The sequence below is a fragment of the Kogia breviceps genome, chromosome 15 (genome assembly GCF_026419965.1).
Source record: "Kogia breviceps isolate mKogBre1 chromosome 15, mKogBre1 haplotype 1, whole genome shotgun sequence".
Lineage (NCBI taxonomy): Eukaryota > Metazoa > Chordata > Mammalia > Artiodactyla > Physeteridae > Kogia > Kogia breviceps.
This window is the reverse complement of record NC_081324.1, coordinates 42576211-42598322: the sequence shown is the minus strand read 5'-3', so window position 1 is coordinate 42598322 and position 22112 is coordinate 42576211.

Below are 22112 nucleotides of genomic sequence, written 5' to 3'. Positions count from 1 at the left end.
ATAACATCAAATAAGTCGTTAAGTAGACAGGACCAAATCTTATAGAGCTTAGAAGGGCAGACAGATCCTAATCATACAGACCTTAGGACTTTGGATTTTTGTGTAAGTGTGATAAGAAGCAGTTGGAAGGTTATGAGCAGGGGAGTAAAGTAATCTGTGTTCCATTTTAGAAGGAACATTCTGGCAGTTGTGTGGAGAATAGGATCTAGGGAACAAAAAGGGAAAACTGAAAATGAGTTAAGTAGCTATCCAGGTAAGAGATTATGGAGAATTAAACATCATTGAGCCATGGTGATTGTAATAAATGGTCAGATTGTGAATATGTTTGTAAAGATAAAGCCAACAGTATTCTTTGATGGACTAGATGTTGTTTCTGAGAAGAAGAGAGAAGTCAATAGATTACAAGGTATTTTTGCCTAATCCAACTGAATATAGGTCCCATTTACTGAGATGGTAGACACAGGGAAAGGAGTAGTTTTAACAGGGGCCAAAAAGGAATCAACAGTCTCATTTTAGACATATTAAGGTTAAAATACCTAATAGAAATCCAAGAAGGGATGTGAAGTCCCAAATGAAGAAGAAAGGTATGCCTAAAACTATAAATAATTGCATTATGGTCATATGTATAACATTTGAAAGCATGGGACTGCATGAGATCACCTAGGGAGTAAGTATAAATACAGAAGATGTCTGAATGTGATTCCTGGGTCAAACAGACATTAATTTAAAAAAATCAAAAAACTTGATAAGGGTGCTGCAAGAAGCCTGAGAATGAGTGAAAAGTGAGGCAAAGGACATTCAGGAGAACTGAAGTAAAGTAAAAGTTTTAAGAAGGGAGAAGTGGTCAACTGTGTCAAATGCTTTCAATATGCCACGTGAGACTGACAGTCCGTGACTTGGGGATGTGCAGGTCCTTGACCTGCATGGTTTCAGTGAGGCAGTAGAGTGCATTGAGAACAATAGGAGAAGAAGGAATGGAGTTGGCCAGTATAGACAACCATTGTGAGGTGTGTGATGTAAAGCCAAATTAAAGTGTGGACTGTAGCTGGAGGGAGATGTGAGATAAAGGGGGGTTTTAGTAAGATGGAAAATTTTACAGCATGTATATGTGGTAATGGAAATAGTCCAGCATAGAGAGCACTTAACATGCAAGAGAGGAAGGAAATGAATGTGGATGGAGATAAAATAAAGACCTAGGGTAAAATGCATGATATATTTACATTTAGAGAACTACTAGGCTAAAACCAAGACTATAAAAAGAGGAAAAATATTTAAATATTGCTGGTCTCATAAACAAGCTAGATATTCCTTAGGACATGGAACAAAACAGAAATATAAAATGTTTCTAGGAGCAGAAGGTGTGAGGTTCCTGGGCTCCAGAAACCAACAGAAGCACCTGGAAATTAAATTATATTAATTAATAATAGGGACTAAAAGTGCTCTTTAAGAGTCAGTGACCAGGACGTCCCTGGTGGTCCAGTGGTTAAGACTCCGTGCTTCCACTTCCAAGAGGTGCAGGTTCGATCCCTGGTCCTGGTTGGGGATCTAAGATCCCACATGACAAGAGGTGAGGAAGAGTCAGTGGCCTTGCAACTAGAGATTATCATACTACGTGAAATAAGTCAGAAAAAGAGAGACAAATACCATATGATATCACTTATATGGGGAATCTAAAATATGACACAAATGAACGTATCTACGAAGCAGAAACAAACTCATAGAGAACACACTTGTGGTTGCCAAGGGGGAGGGGGAATAGCGGATGGGGAGAGATGGACTGGGAGTTTAGGGTTACTAGATGCAAACTATTACATTTAGAATGGATGGACAACAAGGTCCTACTGTATAGCACAGGGAACTATATTCAGTGTCCAGGGATAAACCATAATGGAAAAGGATATGAAAAAGAACATATATGTGTGTGTGTGTGTGTGTGTGGTGTGTATATGTATATATATATATATATATATATATTTATGTATAACTGAGTCACTTTGCTGTACAGCAGAAATTAACACAACATTGTAAATTACCTGTACTTCAATTTAAAATAAAGAGTGTCCAGAGCCAAGCTTACTTCTAAAACGTGGCCTACCACCTTTCCAACTTTTGAGCAGGTGCTGGAAAAAAAAAGCTGTTGACCACTGGTTGGGTCTATGGCTTATATGAAACTGTTTTTCGAGAGAATGAGAGGACATAAGTGTGACCAGTTGCCCAGAAATTGAACCAAGACACCTTTTAGCTTAGAGATGCTCTTGAAGGTATCTGCAGTATTGTCATGCAACATAAAGCCTGAAGTGGCAATAGAAGAAGTTAGATAGCTTGATCCTCAACTGCCAGGAGAGAGATAGAAGGAGTATGTGAACATTTCATTAAAAAAAATAAATCTGCAAATCAAAACTACAAAACACATAAGAAAAATAACAATAAGAAAAAAAAAACAATCAGCAGTTTGGAAGTGACTATTTCAGGTGACATTAAAAAATTAGAATGGTTTGGGCAAAATACTTCAAATATTGTAGAATCCTAAATGATATTCAGCAAATATCTGGGAAATTCCTATTCAGTGGCAGACACAATCCTAGGTGCTTGGAATAGAGCAAATAAAACAAGACACACAAAAATCATTACCTTCATGGAGCGTACATTTCAGTGGCTAAGAATAATTGAAGAAATAATACCCATAAAAGTAGGCAAGAAACTCTGAAATAGATTAAAAAGGAATGAGTCTAGGAGATTATTTAATCGAAGTACTGGAAATTAGAAGGTAGTCATTAGCATTTTTTAATGCAAAAATAAATAAACTCTAGATTGGAAACTTTAAAAGAATCAATATATTGGAAAACCAAGAACGCATGCAGAAATGAAACATCATTTAAAAATATGAAGTCAGTTAAGAGATTTAGCATAACGAGATTTGGAAGAAAAATAGAGGAATTAGTGAGAAAGCAATATTTTGAAAGGTAAAGGTAAAGAATTTTGTAGGAATAAATAATTAGTACTCCAGAAGGACTCTGAGAGCTAAGCAGGAGTAATAAAAATAAATCAACATATAGATACATTGTAGCATGATTGCAAAATCTCAAAGATAAAAAGAATCTTAAAAGCCACCTGCAGAAAAAAACTGATGACTTACAAAGGAACAATAATTATAACTACAGCAGTTTTCTTATCAGCTCAATCATGCCAGGAAAAAATGGAATAATGTATGCAAATTGTCAACCTAAATCCAAAATTTGATACACTACTAATTATTACTCTAGAAGGAGGGCAAATTAAATCAATTTATGTTGAAAAAGGTTAAGATAGCTTGCCAGTATTGGGCACACAATAAAATCTATAAAGCATGAACTTCAGCAAGAAGAAAATCCAATACAGGATGAAGGAATGGGATAAAACGATATCATCAATTCTCATTCACAATAGTTATATTCTAGAAAGTCACTGGGAACACTCAATTCGTGAATACTGAACCATTGCTCCTAGGGGAAATACACATATCTCTCACATAGATTATAATCTTAAATCCTAAAAATCACTCATTCCAGTACATTCTATTTTCTTTATTTTACAAAAAAGAAAACAAAGTTCAAAAGTTTTTTGGTGTTTTTAAACAACTTTATTGGAGTATAATTGCTTTACAATGGCATGTTAGTTTCTGCTTTATAACAAACTGAATCAGTTATATATATACAAATGTTCCCATATCTCTTGCCTCTTGCGTCTCCCTCCCTCCCAGCCTCCCTATCCCACCCCTCTAGGTGGTCACAAAGCACTGAGCTGATCTCCCTGTGCTATGTGGCTGCTTCCCACTAGCTATCCTACGTTTGGTAGTGTATGTATGTCCATGCCACTCTCTCACTTCGTCACAGCCTACCATTCCCCCTCCCCACATCCTCAAGTCCATTCTCTAGTAGGTCTGCATCTCCATTCCCGTCTTACATCTAGGTTCTTCATGACCTTTTTTTTTTTTTTTTCTTAGATTCCATATATATATGTTAGCATACGGTATTGTTTTTCTCTTTCTGACTTACTTCACTCTGTATGACAGACTCTAGGGTCCATCCACCTCACTACAAATAACTCAATTTCATTTCTTTTTATGGCTAAGTAATATTCCATTGTATATATGTGCCACATCTTCTTTATCTATTCATCCAATGATGGACACTTAGGTTGCTTCCATCTCCTGGCTACTGTAAATAGAGCTGCAATGAACATTTTGGTACATGACTCTTTTTGAATTAAGGTTTTCTCAGAGTATATGCCCAGTAGTGGTATTGCTGGGTCGTATGGTAGTTCTATTTGTACTTTTTTAAGGAACCTCCATACTGTTCTCCATAGTGACTGTATCAATTTACATTCCCACCAGCAGTGCAAGAGTGTTCCCTTTTCTCCACACCCTCTCCAGCATTTACTGTTTCTAGATTTTTTGATGATGGCCATTCTGACCGGTGAGAGATGATATGTCCTTGTAGTTTTGATTTGCATTTCTCTAATGATTAATGATGTTGAGCATTCTTTCATGTGTTTGTTGGCAATCTGTGTATCTTCTTTAAGTGACTTGCCTGAGGCCACCGCCTCTGTCAGATGCCATAGTGGGGACTTAAACACCATCCAACCTGCTCGGAACCAGAGCTTCCTGCCCTATGCTGCACTGCCCCCTACTCCCTTAATCCTCTGGTCATCTTTGCAGGAGAGCTGAAGCAAGAATGCAGAGCCCAGCCTTGTGTGACCTCAGCTACAAATATGTGTATTGGTGGACTCAAATTTCTCACCACTAAGTGCACATCCACAAATAATCATGAAAGCCAAGGGTATGGATTTTGGGGTTACAAATAAATTTTAATGAGTAGGCAAATATGGAATCTGGGAACAATGAAGATGGACTGTATATCTATCTATATAGTCAATTATATCAGTATATTTTACTATTACTTGAAAAACAAATATGTGGTTTATTTTGTTCTTGAAAAACATAAGCCTAAAATTTCAGGCAGAAAAACAAGATAGAGGGACATGGTTCATAAAATAAGTAGATCATGTTAAGTTCTGTATCTCGGTGAAAAAGAGATATCAAATTGTACAGAAAAGAGTTATCATAGTTAAGTTTGAGACTGCTATTCTTAGATACTTGCAAAGTTTACCCTTGGCTGATGTTGAGGAACTACTGTTTTAGGAGGGTTCCCACCATTCCCTAAATGATATGGTGGCTCACTGGGCCCAAAGTTTTTGTGCAAACAAGGCGGTTTATACTAAACACTTACTTTCTTTATGGGAATCTGGAACTTTGATACATGCTAGGCATAGGGAACTGAATCCAAAATACCTGGGCATTGAATTTCTAATGAGCCTCCTTGGTAGACATTTCACTCCGGTTGTTAGAACTCATTGCTGGAGTAATTAAGTGATCCTTCGTGACTCCACTGGGAGAGGGCTCTTGGATGCTTGTGGCTGCTTTCCTACAGACTTCACCCTACAGCCTTTTCCCTGTACCAATTCTGCTTTGTATCCTTTTGCTGTAATGTCAATAAACCACAACCATGAGATGACTATATGATGAGTCCTCCTGGTGGATTGCTGAATCTGCAGGTAGTCTCGAGGACCACCACACACAAATGAATTTGGATATTTTAAGAAACATTTATTTATTGAAATTGTGTAGCCTTGGGGAGTGTTACGTCCAGCCACGATGGCATATCTACACTAAAGGAATTTCCTTCCCACCATATACAGCTGTAAACTGAACAAAATATATAAAGCATCTCACTTTTTGAGCATTAGAAAACAGGCAAAGCAGGATCATAATTCATGAAAGAAGGAAGAAATAGGAGGTGAACTGCACATTTGCCCAGTTCTCTGCCTAAGAGATCTTTCCTTCTAGTGGTACAGAAGTCAGAAGCTCAAGTGTGGTTGGGCTGAGAACTTGTTCAAGGCTACTGAGCAGTTAAATCTGCTGATCAAGGTAACAGAAAACAAAAAGCTGCATGAAGTAGTCAGAAGTCTGTACTTCCACCAGGGTATTGATAGGTGTTGGAGGTACTGGGAAAATCCATCAAGAGAGATTATTGTAATGTAACAGACCAGGAAGCCTCTCTGCCAAACACAAAAGTCATTATTCAGAGTTTGTAGAGTAGAGATACTAGTGGTCCCTAAGCAATAAGGGCTTAGCCAGGGAAGAATTAGGAAAACTATAGGGTGGAAGCAAGAGAGTAAAGAATCAACCTTGATAGACCCTGATAGAGAGGTCCTAGATATTAAAAATGTTTATTTTGAAGGACAAGTAGTACCTGTCATTCAAAGGGAGAATAACCTTTAGTTGATTAGTGAGGAAGCTAATACATTGATTTCCTTTTTTATAAGTCTTCATGGTCTGACACTAATGTTTACATCTCATTTTTTATGGTTTTTCCTTTATTGTCTATTTACTATGTTATCCATCCATGCAACATATTATATTAACATTTGTTGAAAATATACCATGAAGTTATAAACTTCAATGAAGCAACTCCTTTGTATCCCCCCAGCCTCCCTCTTGAACTCAGATCCAAACTGTCTAATACTCTATCTCCACAAACTCATAAGTTGAATATATTCAAAACACATTGAGCATCTTCCCTAAACCTGATATTCCTCTGCTTCCTTTTGTGATTAATACAAATTAATATTCATAGTATATACAACTCAAGGCCTTGGAGTCACGTTTGAAGACACCAAAAAGAGTCAAAATCTAAAAAGACTTGGAGCCACTTTTGAAGACTTCTTGCTTCATCACCTCCCACCCTACCCCGCTCAGCATCCAATTGGCTGCCAAGTCATGTAGGTGCCATTCCATACTCCATAATACTGACAGATTAATGTTCCCAAAGCACAGCTCTAACCACATCATTTCCCTGCTCCCAAACCCCTCCTCACCTAGTGCACATTACTTTAATTGAAGAGGAGCTTTGAAAAAAATAAATAGCCTCATATAGTAAATTTATAATCCTAAATATAGCAAAGGTAGTAATGTTGCAAGAACCTTGAATTATCACAGCACTTTAGATTCAGGAAAGCATTGAGTACTATTAAGTCACTAATGAAGTACAGTAGACAAATTCAGTTATGGCACAAAATGGCAGTTGTATAAATAATGGAAGGCTATTTAAAATGTAATAGTAAATTTTGCTCCCAGCAGATTTTGGTTTCTGGTTGTCTTTTCTCAGAATCATCAAAGATATATGCAAATTGTGTGTGTATGCCTCTGTATGTGCATGTGTGTGTGGAGAAAAAGAGAGAGAATTTCATTTATTTTTAGCAATCTATTCTGTTCACAGCAATGCTCACTAACAAAAATACTTTGATTTAAGAGGACAAAGCATAGGGCTTCCCTGGTGGCGCAGTGGTTGAGAATCCGCCTGCCGATGCAGGGGACACGAGTTCGTGCCCCGGTCCGGGAAGATCCCACATGCCGCGGAGCGGCTGGGCCCGTGAACTATGGCCGCTGAGCCTGCGCATCCAGAGCCTGTGCTCTGCAACGGGAGAGGCCACAACAGTGAGAGGCCAGCGTACTATAAAAAAAAAAAAAAAAAAAGAGGACAAAGCATATATTACCAGGCAAATCCATTTAGGATAAAAGGGTTTTTCTGTGTATGATATAAACGTTAATTCACCAGAAATATAATATATATATTTAATATTACAGTTGTAAAGTCACCCTTCATTAGTGTTCCATGTTAAATAAAAAAAGAGAGGGAGAGGAAAATGAGATAGAGAAATAGCTACATTTCTATTTAACTTTTTGGAACAATGTAAAGAAATAGAAATCTCTTTAAGAGCAAGTCATACTTGGATAGGTGCTAATTCCCGTCATGGTGTTCATGTTAGCTGAGCATGCCACACCACTCAACAACCATTTCATTTATCCATTTTTAGCTCCCTTTCTCATGCATATCACCACTACTCACCTAAAGTCACCTACATAACTTGTTATTCCTTAACTTCCTTAGTAATTAATTGAAATAAAAAGTGAGATTTCCAGCACATTCTCAAATTTCTGCCATTTCTTCCAGAAAATTGTCCACACACACACTTCTCCTTCTCTTCCTTCCTATATATGACCATGAGTATTCTTCCTATTCTAGGGCAATTCCTCCAGTTGGGTTTTCTTTTATTTTTATAAATAATTTTATTCTTATGGAAAAAGTAATACATGTCTTAAAATAAAAATTTAAAACTATACTGTAAAAATAACATCAATGTAAAACAATCTTCTTACACCAGATCCTAGTGCCCCTTCCCTAATAAGGTCTTGGAAGACTTCAAGATATTTAGTAACTTTTTACACAAGTGAGCGCATGCCTTTGTATGGCTTTTGATGCAATATGCTCAATTCTTCTTATGTCTTCAGCCTCTGCGTGCTTTTTTTGCTTCATAACCTCCTCTACTTGACCCTTAAGTTTTTGTTTTACATTTCTGTTCTGCCATTACCACTCCTTCCAAAGTGCAGACTCTTACTGAAATATATACATTATATATACTTTAACAATTATCTATTGTTTGACATTTACAAACTTCTGTCTTTAAGCAAATTTGAACTTGTATAAAAGTAGCAAATATAGCTCTTATGGGACATGTACATTTATGATACTTAAGTATTCAAACTCATCCCTTCCAAAACAACTCATCTTTAAGAAATGCCTGAACTTTTAAACGTCACAGCTGTCGCTAGCCTGGCCTGACGATTTTTGGCAATATGGTCTCTTCAAAAAAGTATTAGGTTTTTATTTTATTTGTGCCTTTTCATTTTTAAGTACGTACAAGCATGGTCTAAACATAATCAATAAACCTGAAGAATCTAATCTTTAATCAGCAGGCCATTATACCTATCTGTAGTCTTCTTCATTTTTAATGGCCATTAACCAGATGCACTTTTAAAGTATATTATTTAGTGGGAAGGCAATACTTTAATCTCATTTTTTGCTACTTGGGACCCCAATCTAATATTCTGCTAAGGCTGAGACTTTGCTACCTCTGGTAGTATCAATTTCTGCCTGGAGTAGAAAATGTGGTGGTTGTTTGTTGTTTTCCCCAACATTTACGGTTTCAATGTACATACTCATGAAACTAAAAGAAGGCTTTATTTTCTGACCTTTCTGTTTTCCAACAGGCTGAATAGGTTACCTATGTCCTGAGTTTATCCACTTATAGGGCATTGCTAAAAATCATTGAGATAACCATTACCTGCCAGTCTTTTGAATTTTTCCATAATTAAACTAATGAGGGATAATAAGCTTCACCCAGCACCAATTTCACTTGACTTCGAAAAAAGATAAAGGACAGGAAATGGTGGAGCATGCACAGCAAGAACAGAGCAGAAGTCTCATGACACCCAGACATAGCTTCCAGTTTCCCAGGCATTTCTCCTCAACTGTATTGCACTAGTCCGAATTATCTGGGCAGCTTTATCTCATCAGTACCACTGATCATTAACCTCAATGAAGAAGTATAAAAGTGTGTTCCAGTATACAGAACTTAACCTAAGAGTCTTTTATCTTGGATCAAGTATAGGTAATCTACTAACAATACCTTTAGCTAATGTTGCAAGAGAATTTGCCAGGAGTCATCAGATGAAACTTGAGGAAAGGCTGTAGAACCAGCCGTGAACTTTCCTCTTTACTGTTTCTCTTAACTCCCTAGTCCAGATTAGCACACATGCCCAGCGTCCAATATAGTTAGATCAAAATACTGTAAAAGGATCACACATTTTGAGCTTCAAATAACTGTGTCTGCCCACTTTGCTGTCACTTTCTGTCACTCAAAACCATATTTATTGTGTTTGATTTTTCAGTACTTTCCAAATTTTCTACCATGAAAAATATTACCATTAAAATATATTTTAATAGAACTATATAGAATATTTTAGACAAATTTGTGAAAATGCCATGAATTCATTGGATTTAGAGATAAGAGATAGATATGTAGAAAGACAAGTTTAATGAGAAGCTGTATGTTTCTCCTGTATATCTGTATTCTCTGTATGTATACAGAGTAAATATGCATGTATACATACATACAAAGAAAAAATTTCTCATTAAATGTATATTTAATATCTATAAATATGTATGTATAAGTACATATATTTCTCTCAATTTTCAACATAATTACAACTCAAAATAAATAATCTGACTTTCTGCCGTTTATTAAAACCAAACTTAATTCTCATTCCCCAGATTTTATTTCTTTAATTGCCAGAATTATGACCTAATAATTGTTTTTATACTCACATAAAGTATCTGTTATCTTTTTTCATTCTGATTTAACAGTATACTATTTTTCTTTTTCCTACTCTGTTGAACTTATCATTGAGCTGTTCTTATTAATTAGCTAATGACATTTGTTACTGGTTCATAAACATGTATTTTTCTTTCACTGTAGATGAAAGACACTGACACTTCCTTGTATGAGCTAGGAGTTGATGTAGGAAATAGAGAAATATACCAAAACTTAGAATGTAGAGGCATACATGTGATAAAGGGGAGGGGTATGTGCATCTAACTAGGACTGGATAGAGAGTGATTCTAGAAGGAGGAAGGAGGTATAGTAAGAAGGGTGATCTCTGATGTGATGCTTAGAATTTTATTAAGCAAAATTTATGCTGTGTCCATTATAATAAAGATAACTGTCAATATTATTCTATATTGAAAGATTCTTAAATTCCATCTTAGATTGAGAGAGAGAAATGCCACTCGCATAGCACCTCTAACTTCTGTCAACAAAGGTACTAAAGTCTAGATGCTTTACTTTAGCTGGTTACGACCAAAATAAGCCCAAGAATAAAGCATTTTTTGAACTTCATGAGTTTTCAGTTTTTGTTTTTTTTGTTTTTTGTTTTTTGTTTTTTGTTGTTTTTTTTTTTGCGGTATGCGGGCCTCTCACTGTTGTGGCCTCTCCCGTTGCGGAGCACAGGCTCCGGACGCACAGGCTCAGCGGCCATGGCTCACGGGCTTAGTTGCTCCGCGGCATGTGGGATCTTCCCGGACCAGGGCACGAACCCGTGTCTCCTGCATCGGCAGGCGGATTCTCAACCACTGCGCCACCAGGGAAGCCCGAGTTTTCAGTTTTGATTACATCAAAACATTAAAATAGTTCAGCCTTAGACAGATTCCTAGTTTTTGGAATGATGACCAAATTTGCAACAAGCAGTGATTAAATTAAGCACTTAATTTTACTTTGAATGTTAATACTATAATTTAGTTTCAAGTAAGATTCCAGTTGATTCAGATAGTATTTAATTAGAAGGATGAAAAAGAACTGGAGGCTATATTCTCTGCATCTATAGAAATAAATGAGTTATTTTTATGGCCAAATCACAAAGACACTATGTGGGTTACAAAGAAAAGCTCCTATGCTTAACATAGAAAATATTGTTTTGTAGATAATTTGTTTAACTTTCAACTTTCTACCCATATATTGAATAAGAAATCTAAAATCTAAAATATGATCTGAGATGGAGCATGTAGAGCATAATTTAATTGTTGAACGATTTCACTGTGGAAAGTTTATGATTGGGAAACAAGGAGGCACTTTTATTCTAGGTTGCTGCTTTTTTGCCTGCATTCTACAGTTAATTGCAGACATCTCAATTGGGCTTAAATTTGCACCAACAGAACCTTTTTATAGGAGAAAGGAAGAAAATTCCCTTGGCTGGCTCAAAATGTCAGAGAACTCTGGCATTTAACATCTAGACTATGGCTAAACAAACTCACATAGAGAAAGCAACCAAAGAAAAAGCTTATCAGAAGTTATAAATTGTGTCGAGGTAAATCTTTGAATGTTGGCACCTTTCCCCATCTGTTTTAATCACTTGGAAACGTTTTTGTAGGTGTGAGTGAACTTGATGAATTAAATCTTGAAAATAAGAAGTCTGTGAAGTTTTTTTCTCTTAGAAATTTTTATGTTAACACAAGTGTGACCTATTTAAAGAGGAACAAATTAGTAAGGAAAAGAAGACTATAATTCAAATAAGTTACCTAAAATCTTTACTTTAAAGCAAACTTTGTGAAATATCCTTAGTAACTCTTGAAGATGAAGTATTTTCTTTTTCAATTGGGTTCCCGTTTTTAGAAGGGAAAAACAGGACGCTGAACAAGATTTAAATATCGGATAAACAAGGGATACGTTTTTAACATAAGTGTGTCCAGGGCAATATTTGGGAGGTACTTACTAAAATGTTACTTGTTGTTTATCTGAAATTTAAATTTAACTGGTGTCCTTTATTTTACTGACAACTCTATTTTTAGGGAGCCAAAAAAAATCGTAACCCCTTTTATTTTGGTTGTATATGTACTTAAAACCATAAATATTATAATCTTATATACATTGTCCTCATTTATATTTTTATTCCTCAATTACATTTGTCTTTATTATCAAGACTTACTGAAAATTATATGACTATGGAAAGTAAGAAATTAAGTGTTTAAAAATTCTCTTCTAGGGTCTCCCCTGGTGATCCAGTGGTTAAGACTGTGCTCCCAATGCAGGGAGCCCAGGTTCGATCCCTAGTTAGGGAACTAGATCCTACATGCCACAACTAAGAGTTCACATGCCACAACCAAAGGATCCCTCATGCCACAACTAAAGACCTGTCACAGCCAAATAATAAATATTTTTGAAAAATTTCCCTTCTAACACAGTTTGATATACTCTACAGGTAATTCAATATGAGTATATTGTTCACATTCACAACTATGATGAAGTCAATAGAAGTATCAGTAATTATAATGCAAGCTTGTGTACTCTTTATTAAAACACTGTATTTGTTTTCTAAGTTATAAGCAATAACTCTAATGTGAAGACTTTTAGTGGTGGCTTTTAGAGGATAACATGTTGAAAGGCTTGCCAGGTAAAGTGTTGCCTGAAGGAAATTTTACAGTACTGGTCTAAAAATCCCCATCTTGTAGGAAAGTCAGCTCAAGGAGGATCTCAGATGTACAGTACTATATACCTGTACTGTCTTACATTTGGAGAAGTTGGTAAGTGTACGTTCACTCTATGGTTCTATCTGGGCCACTCTTAACATTAGTTTGGGTGTTCCATTTTGTTTAGTAACCTCTTGGTGAATCAGAATCAATATTAATCAATATTCTAGAATAGTCCCAGTGTTAGAACCCCTGTGCTAGACCAGCCAGTTTTGTGCCTCTTCTAAATCTTGCGTCCAGTCTTGTTCATATCATCACACTCATGCCCCTAGCTCCTGGAACTTTTATTCTCTGCATCAACAGAAATAGGCATGTTTTCACAGCAAAAATCAAGTTAAAAAACATAAAATATCAACAATTGTGACATACGTTTAGAATAATAGAAGATATGTGTATTAACCGAAGAATTTAACTAATTAGTCCTTCATTGCCCTACAAATAAGCCTACAAATAACCTAGATTAGCTAGCCCACCCAGTGCATATTACCAAAAACTCAAAGGAATAAATACTATTAATAACATAATAGCCTATGGCACATATAATTTACCTCATGCATAACATAACTTTTTAACTAATTAGGCAGATTCTTCATCAGAGGAGCAGATTATACTCACCAGGGAAACTTTTCCAAAACAAACATGTCAGGGGCTCACCCCTTATTATTTTGATTTAGCAGATATGGATTGAATAGCAGACATCAGATTAAAACTTCCTAAATTGAGCTTGATACCCTTATCTGGTTGAGAACCACTTCTTTTTCCTAGCTGTCTCCATGTGAGAATAGAAATTCTAAATTGTTTTACATAAGCAGGTTGACAACCAATGGCTCTAGGAAAATAAATGGTAGATGGTATTAGGGAAGAGTCTTGTGATTTTTCTCTTATTATTATTTTGTTTATTCATGCTGAATGATGAGCTACAATGATAATTGTATGAATTCTTTAAACTAAAATGAAGCTGTGCTACACCTATTCAGAAAATAATTCTATATAACAATCTTTATGCTGTAAATAAAAAGTACAGAGCTGCAATTTCTACCACTAAAGTCTAACTGAGAAATAGGAGATCTAATAGAGAAATGGAAAGAGATCAGACGTTGGAATCAGAAAGAATTGTTTTACCTCCAGTTTTACTAGTTCAAATTTACATGACTATAAGCTAGCCTCTATTAAAGTCACTATAAAGTTACATCAAATAATAAGATTAACAAAGCCAAAATTTGGTCCTCCTAAGAGTTTAATGAAATTTATGAATCTCTAGCAAGTCTGATCAAGAAAAAAGAAAATACAAATTACCAGATCAGCATTGAAAAATTCACATTGTTAGACATCCTACAGATATTAATAGGATAGTCATGGAATTTATAAACAACTTTATGCTAATAAATCTGACGACATGGTTCAAATGGGAAAATTCTGGGGGAGAAGGTTAAGTCTTAGCAAAACTGACAGAAAAAGTAACAGATAATCCAAATAGCCTATATCTATTTTAAAAGTTGACTTCATAATAAAAAACCTTTCCCAGAAGAAAACTAGAGATCCAGATGGTTTCACTTTAAAAAAAAAATAATTGGCACAAATACTTTTAGAAAATAGAAAAAACAGAAATACATCTCAACTAATTTTATGAGGGCAGCACTAACCTGATACCAAAAGCAAATACATCAAAATAGAATGATATACCAATAAATCTCATAATCAGATATAAAATATTGAACAAAATATAAACAGGGTAAATCTAGCAACAAATAAAAATTCTATAATATTAATAAATCATAACCAGGTAGGTTTTATCTCAGAAATGCAAGGTCAGTTCAACATTAGAAAATCAAGACTATGATTCCTCAACTTAACAACAAAAACGCCATCTTTTACTATCTCAATAGATGTTGAAAAAGCATTTGATAAAATTCAATATCTATTAACATTTTTAAATGAAATCATCTCAGCAAAAAAGTTGGAGAAGGAAGCTTCCTTAATCTGATAAAGACATTTACAGAATATCTACAGATAGCATCATACACAAAAGTGAATATTGAGTACTTTCCCCATAATTGAGAACAAGGCTCTTACCACTTCTTTTCAAAAGTGTACTAGAGAAAATATAACAAAAGGACAAGAAAAATATAATACATAGCAAAGATGAGAATAAAAATATCTTTATTCATGACATGGTCTTTTATGTAGAAAATCCTAAAGAATCTATAACTCAGAAATCCACACTGTAAACTGTAAAATTTTGCTAAAGAAATGAGTAAATTTACCATGTTTATGGATTGGAATTTTTAATATATTTCATTTCAGTTCACCCAAAGTTAACATAGAAATTCAACACAATACCAATCTAAATACTATCAAAATCTACTTTTTTGTAGAAATTGATAATTCCAAAATTTATTTGGAAAGCAACCTAGAATAGTTTAAAAAAAAACAAAAACTTTAAAGAACAAGTATAGTGTTGGAGGGCATATAGCAGCAAATATCAATATTTATTAAAAAGGCATTGATGAAGACATTGTATTGACATAAGGGTAGTCAAATAGGTCAATGAAACAGAATAGAGAGTCTGCAAATACACTTACACACACATATATATATATATGTATCAGTTCAATTGATTTTCAGCAAGAGAACTAGAGCGATTTAATGGGTGAAAAGAAAAGATTTCTCAATAAATGGTACTGAAACAAGTAGATTTCGTGTATAGAAAAATTAACATTGATGCCTACCTTATCCCATAGACAAAATTTAATTTGAGACAAATATAAAGCTACTGCTATAAAGCTTAACAAAAAAAAGAGAATATCTCCATCACATTACTTTAAATTACATTAGACATCTTTGAAAAGATGCAGAAATTTGGTAAATTGGAGATCACCAAAATTAAAATATTCAGCTAATCAGAAGGTGGTTAAGAAATTAAAATGTAAGCCCCATATTTGAAAATATTTGCAGTATATATATTTGAACAGGGGAGAAGGAACGACACCAATAACAATGAGATAGAGTCAGGAAGATTCAAAATCCGAGGGCTGGGAAAAATTTAAAGCCAAACTAACATGATTTAAGCAGTGGAAAAAGAAGTATTTATCATAAAACAGTTGCAGATATTGGAACATGTGGAGCAAGGCAAGATGGTTCTGGATTTTTATGCTTGAAAGCTCTGCATCAGACCTTGCACTGGTTTTGAAAACACAAGCAAAGGGAAAAATTCTAAAGGCAGCAAAGGACCAAATAACAGACAATCAATAAAGAAAAAAAATTGCCTATGTGTGCCCCTTTTCTGACTCCTTAACTGGGTGTCTGCTGTCGCTTTAGTGGCCAGGTGTCTTGCCCAGCCTTCTTAGCTCAGCTGGACAATTCAAATTCTAGAGTCCTCGCAGAAGTTTCTTCAAGAATGGACTTTAAGATATGTGTTTATTACAATCAGAGGCACTAGTAGCAGGAAAGAGGTATGTGAATGGAACACCAGGTGGACAGCAACGTCACCTATTTTGTAATACTGCAGATGTTTTCCCATAGTTTCAACCACATTGCTAATTTTTTTTTATTCTTTACACTCTATTGTGAAGTACACAAGCTAATTGATTTTGGCCATGAAAAAACTACTAAATGTTTATGTAATACAAAAGGAAATAACAAAGTCCCCTTTAGAGTTATTCAAATGCTGAGCATTTGATTCATAAAATGTAAGATATATTAATTAATATTTACCTCAACTTTTTTAAAAATGTATTTCTTTATTAACTTTTTAAATTGAAGTGTAATTAATTTATAATATTTTGTTAGTTTCAGGTCTAGAGCAAAATAATTCAGTTATCTATATATATGCATGTATATATATTTTATCTTTTTCATATTCTTTTCATTATAGGTTATTACAAGATATTAACTTTTTAAATAATGTAAGCAGTTCTCTGTAACTGAAAAATTAGAGCAAAAAAATAATGAAAATTATAATCACATCCCTATCCTCACTCAGATAGTAAATGTTAGCCTGCTTGTATCTTCACCACCTTTTTATGCACACACACACATACAATACACATACACAGTGTTATTGCTGTTCATTGGATTTTAGCAAAATAGAATCGTATCATACACAATACTCTACAGCTTGCTTCTTATGCTTATCACTATAGCCAGGACCTCCCTTCAGGTCAAGGAACATAGATGTATCTCATTCTTTTAAATAACTGCTTAATATTCCATATTATAGATATACCACAATTTATCAAGGCAATTTGCTATATTAAACATTTAGATAATTCAGTTTATTTGCAGAGTTTGCTACTAAAAACAATGCTATAATAGACACCCTTGTATATCTATACATCTGGTGTGTGGGGGTGTGTGTGGTGGGGGGGGTGTATTTGCATTTTATTTTTTTTATTTTTTTATTTTTTTTATTTATTTTTTTTTTTTCTTTTTGCGGTATGCGGGCCTCTCACTGTTGTGGCCTCTCCCGTTGCGGAGCACAGGCTCCGGACGCACAGGCTCAGCGGCCATGGCTCACGGGCTTAGTTGCTCCGCGGCATGTGGGATCTTCCCGGACCAGGGCACGAACCCGTGTCTCCTGCATCGGCAGGCGGATTCTCAACCACTGCGCCACCAGGGAAGCCCTGCATTTTATTTATATAGAAAAGATTTCCAAAGTAGCTCGGTTAGGTTCAAAATATTTAATCAATTTTTGTGAAATTAATTTCTGAAAATATTCATTTTACCATCTACAACATAGCAGAGTTTCATATTTTTCTTTTTGTTTAGCACTTGATATTTTTCTCTTAAATCATGGCCAGTATGAAACGTGATATTGTTATCTAAATTTTGCTTTAATTAAAATTTTTCTAAGTACATTTGAAGTTGAACAGCCCTTATTTATTTGTGCCATTTGTATTTTCTTGTCCATTGCTAATTTATAGCCTCTATTTTTCTAACAAGTGTTTGTTCTTTTTTAAATCTTAGGTATATTTTCTGTTGACGTATAATATGAGATGTGATATTTTTCCCTAGTACATTAGGTCTTTGGACTTCTAAACAACAGCTTTTCATACCTAAATTTATAATTCTTATCTTCTTCAATAAGTCTGCCTTCTCTTTTATATAACTTCTGGAGTTCTAGTCTTCCTAAGGACTGTTAATCCCCAACCAAATTTATGTTTCCTTATATTGAATTATAATGTTATTATATTGATTTATATCTGAATCTGTCACCCATCTAGAATATTTGTTTGAATATAATATGGGATAGAGGGTTTTTTCTTAAATTGAAGTGCAATTGCTTTACAATGCTGTGTTAGCTTCTCCTATACAACGAAGTGAATCAGCTATATATATACATATATTCCCTCCCTCTTGGACCTTCCTCCCATTCCCCACCCCCATCCCACCCATCTAGGTTATCACAGAGCACCGAGTTGAGCTCCCTGTGCTATACCACAGGTTCCCATTAGCTATCTGTTTTATACTTGGTAGTGTGTTATGTCAAACCTAATCTCCCAATTCATCCCACCCTCCCCTTCCCTGCCTGAGTCCACACGTCCAATTCTCTACTTCTGCATCTCCATTCCTGCCCTGAAAATAGGTTCATCTGTACTATTTTTCTAGATTCCACATGTATGTGTTAATACACAATATTTGTTTTTCTCTTTCTGACTTACTTCACTCTGTATGACAGACTCTAGGTCCATCCACATCTCTACAAATGACCCAATTTCGTTCCTTTTTATGACTGAGTAATATTCCATTGTATATATATACAACATCTTCTTTATCCATTCATCTGTTGATGGACATTTAGGTTGTTTCCATGACGTGGCTATTGTAAATAGTGCTGCAATGAACATTGGGGCACATGACTCTTTGAATTATGGTTTTCTCAGGGTATATGCCCAGTAGTGGAATTGCTGGGTCATATGGTAGTTCTATGTTTAGTTTTTTAAAGAACCTCCATACAGAACTTATGGCTGTATCAATTTACATTCCCACCAACAGTGTAAGAGGGCTCCCTTTTCTCCACACCCTCTCCAACATTTATTGTTTGTAGATTTTTTGATGATGGCCATTCTGACCAGTGTGAGGTGAGACCTCATTGTAGTTTTGATTTGCACTTCTCTAATAATTAGTGATGTTGAGCAGCTTTTCATGTGCCTCTTGGCCATCTGTATGCCTTCTTTGGTGAAATGTCTATTTAGGTCTTCTGCCCATTTTTGGATTGGGCTGTTTGTTTTTTTGATATTGAGCTCCATGAGCTGTTTGTGTATTTTGGAGATTAATCCTTTGTCCATTAACTTGTTTGCAAATATTTTCTCCCATTCTGAGGGTTGTCTTTTTGTCTTGTTTATGGCTTCCTTTGCTGTGCAAAAGTTTTGAAGTTTAATTAGGTCCCATTTGTTTATTTTTGTTTTTATTTTCATTACTCTAGGAAGTGGGTCAAAAAAGATCTTGCTGTGGTTTATCTCAAAGAGTCTTCTTCCTATGTTTTCCTCTAAGAGTTGTATAGTGTCCAGTCTTACATTTAGGTCTTTAATCCATTTTGAGTTTATTTTTGTGTATGGTGTTAGGGAGTGTTCTAATTTCATTCTTTTACATTTAGCTGTCCAGTTTTTCAACACCACTTATTGAAGAGGCTCTCTTTTCTCCATTGTGTACTTTTGCCTCCTTTGTTGTAGATTAGGTGACCGTATGTGCATGGGTTTATCTCTGGGCTTTCTATCCTGTACCATTTATCTATATTTCTGTTTTTGTGCCAGTACTATACTGTCTTGATTACTGTAGCTTTGTAGTATAGTCTGAAGTCCAGGAGCCTGATTCCTCCAGTTCCATTTTTCTTTCTCAAGATTTCTTTGGCTATTCAAGGTCGTTTGTGTCTCTATACAAATTGTAAGGTTTTTTTTTTTCTAATTCTGTGAAAAACGCCATTGGTAATTTGATAGGGATTGCACTGACTCTGTAGATTGCTTTGGGGGGGTAGAGGTTTTGATTGATGTATATTCACATGGGTGGCCAATTGTGATCCTACGGTTTACTGATTAAATTTTATTCTTCCAGTGATCTTTGTCATACATTAAGTTTCTAGTTATACTTAGATTCATTGATGGCTTCTCTTAGGTAAAAGTTGTGCTGTTTGTATTGCAATGGCTTTATAACTAATGTTTGATCCCATTAAAACAGTTTATCCTCGCTGTTTTCATTATTTTTTGGCAATTCCCTGATATTTAGTTGTCTGTGAAATTTAAACTCCTTTACCCATTCATAACTCCATAAAATTTGTAGGCGTTCTGTTTTTAAAAAATTGAATTTACATATTCATTTTTTCAGGTTTTGTTTTATGTTCCTCAATTGTATTTTATAGAGAATTTTGTAAATGTCATACACAATGTCTCAAATTTATCCTAGGTATTTTGTAGCTTTTATTCTAACATTGCAGGAGACTTCCCTGGTGGTCCAGCGGTTAAGACTCCAAGCTTCCAGTGTAGGGTGACCGGGTTTGATCCATGGTCAGGGAACCAGATCCCTCATACTGCAGCTAAGATCCTGCATGCCTCAAATAAAAGATCCCAAAGATCCCGCACCCGGCAATGAAGATCCCATGTGCCACAACTAAAGACCCAGCACAGCCAAATAAATAAATAAATATTTTTTTTAAGTTGCTTGAATTATTTTTGTCATTTGCTTTCCTGGGTGTGTATTGGTTGTATAGAGGAAGCATATTGATCTTTATATACTTATTTTATATCTAGCCAGCATACTAATTTTTTAAATTAATTCTGGGAAGTTTTCTTAACCTTTTGTTTATTTTAAGTATGGAATCACAAAATTAGCAACTGAATATAGTTTGGTGTCTTCTCATGTGGATTTCCTTCTCTAATTGCATTAGCTAGGACTACCAAACAATATGTAATATTGATGTAATAGTGAGTCTTCCTAGACGTTCTGATCTTCAAATTTTATTTTATTACTGACTTTCTGAATATGCTCTTTATAAATTTAATAGTCTTTTATTCCTATTTTAAGATTATGTCAAAAGTGATTGCTACACTTTTAACATTATACCAAATGTCTTTTCAGTAGCTGATGACATAATCAGGAGACATTAAAATCATGAAATTTGATGAAAGATTTTTTTCATATTAGATCATCTTTGCATTCCCAGAATAAATTCCATTTTATTCTCAAATTGTTTTTAATGCACTACTCTCATTTCAAATAGCAAACATTTTATGTAGAATGTTTGAATCTGTATTCAGAGTTGAAATCAGTGTCGTGCTTTGTTTGGATTTATGGAATTAGCATTATGTCAGCTTTATTGAAAGAACTGAAAAATATTTTCATCCTTACATATGGTCTTATCTAAGTTAAATAACATAGAAGTTATAGCTGTTTTAAATAGAAATAAATATATATGGGAATTTATTATATGATATGGATGACATTTCTCATAGGGAAAATAAATATTAATAAATAATGTTGCAATATATGGGTAGTCATAAGAGAAATAATTCACTGCTTATGTATTTTAGTGGATTGAATATTTAAATGTACAATAAATAAAACCATAAACATACTAGAGATAGACATGAAGGTAGGGTAACAATTTTTGTTACATCTTACTTATCTGAAGGAAGGGAAAGCCTTTCAAAGTATGACAATAAAAAGAAAAGCAAAAAAATTAAAATTGGAAAATTTGGCTCCATAAAAATAAAGATTTCTTTGTGGCAAAAATTGTCTTCATGCGTCAGAATTCCAACAGAAAACAGAATTCAACTCAGATGAGTTTGGAAGAAGAGTCTTTAATAAACAAACCATATATAGAAGAAGAGTAGGCTTGAGGGCAATAACAAGGAGCAGCTGAAGCAACCAGAAACTACCAATGATATGAAAACATTCCACCCCTTGGTTTGAAGGGCAAGGGAATAAAATAATGTTCCTGGAGCCACAGTATTGGCAGTCCATCAGTAGAGATGCAGCCACTACCAGGAATGTGTCTCAAAGCAGAGAAGGGACAGCCAAAAAATACTCAAACCTTTCTGTTTTCCTGACTCCTTGTGATAGGCAGACTTCTAAAAGAGCCTTCAATGATCACACATCCTGGATTTTACACCCTTGTGTAATCCCTTTCCTTTCAATGTGGGCTAAACCTAGTAACTTGCT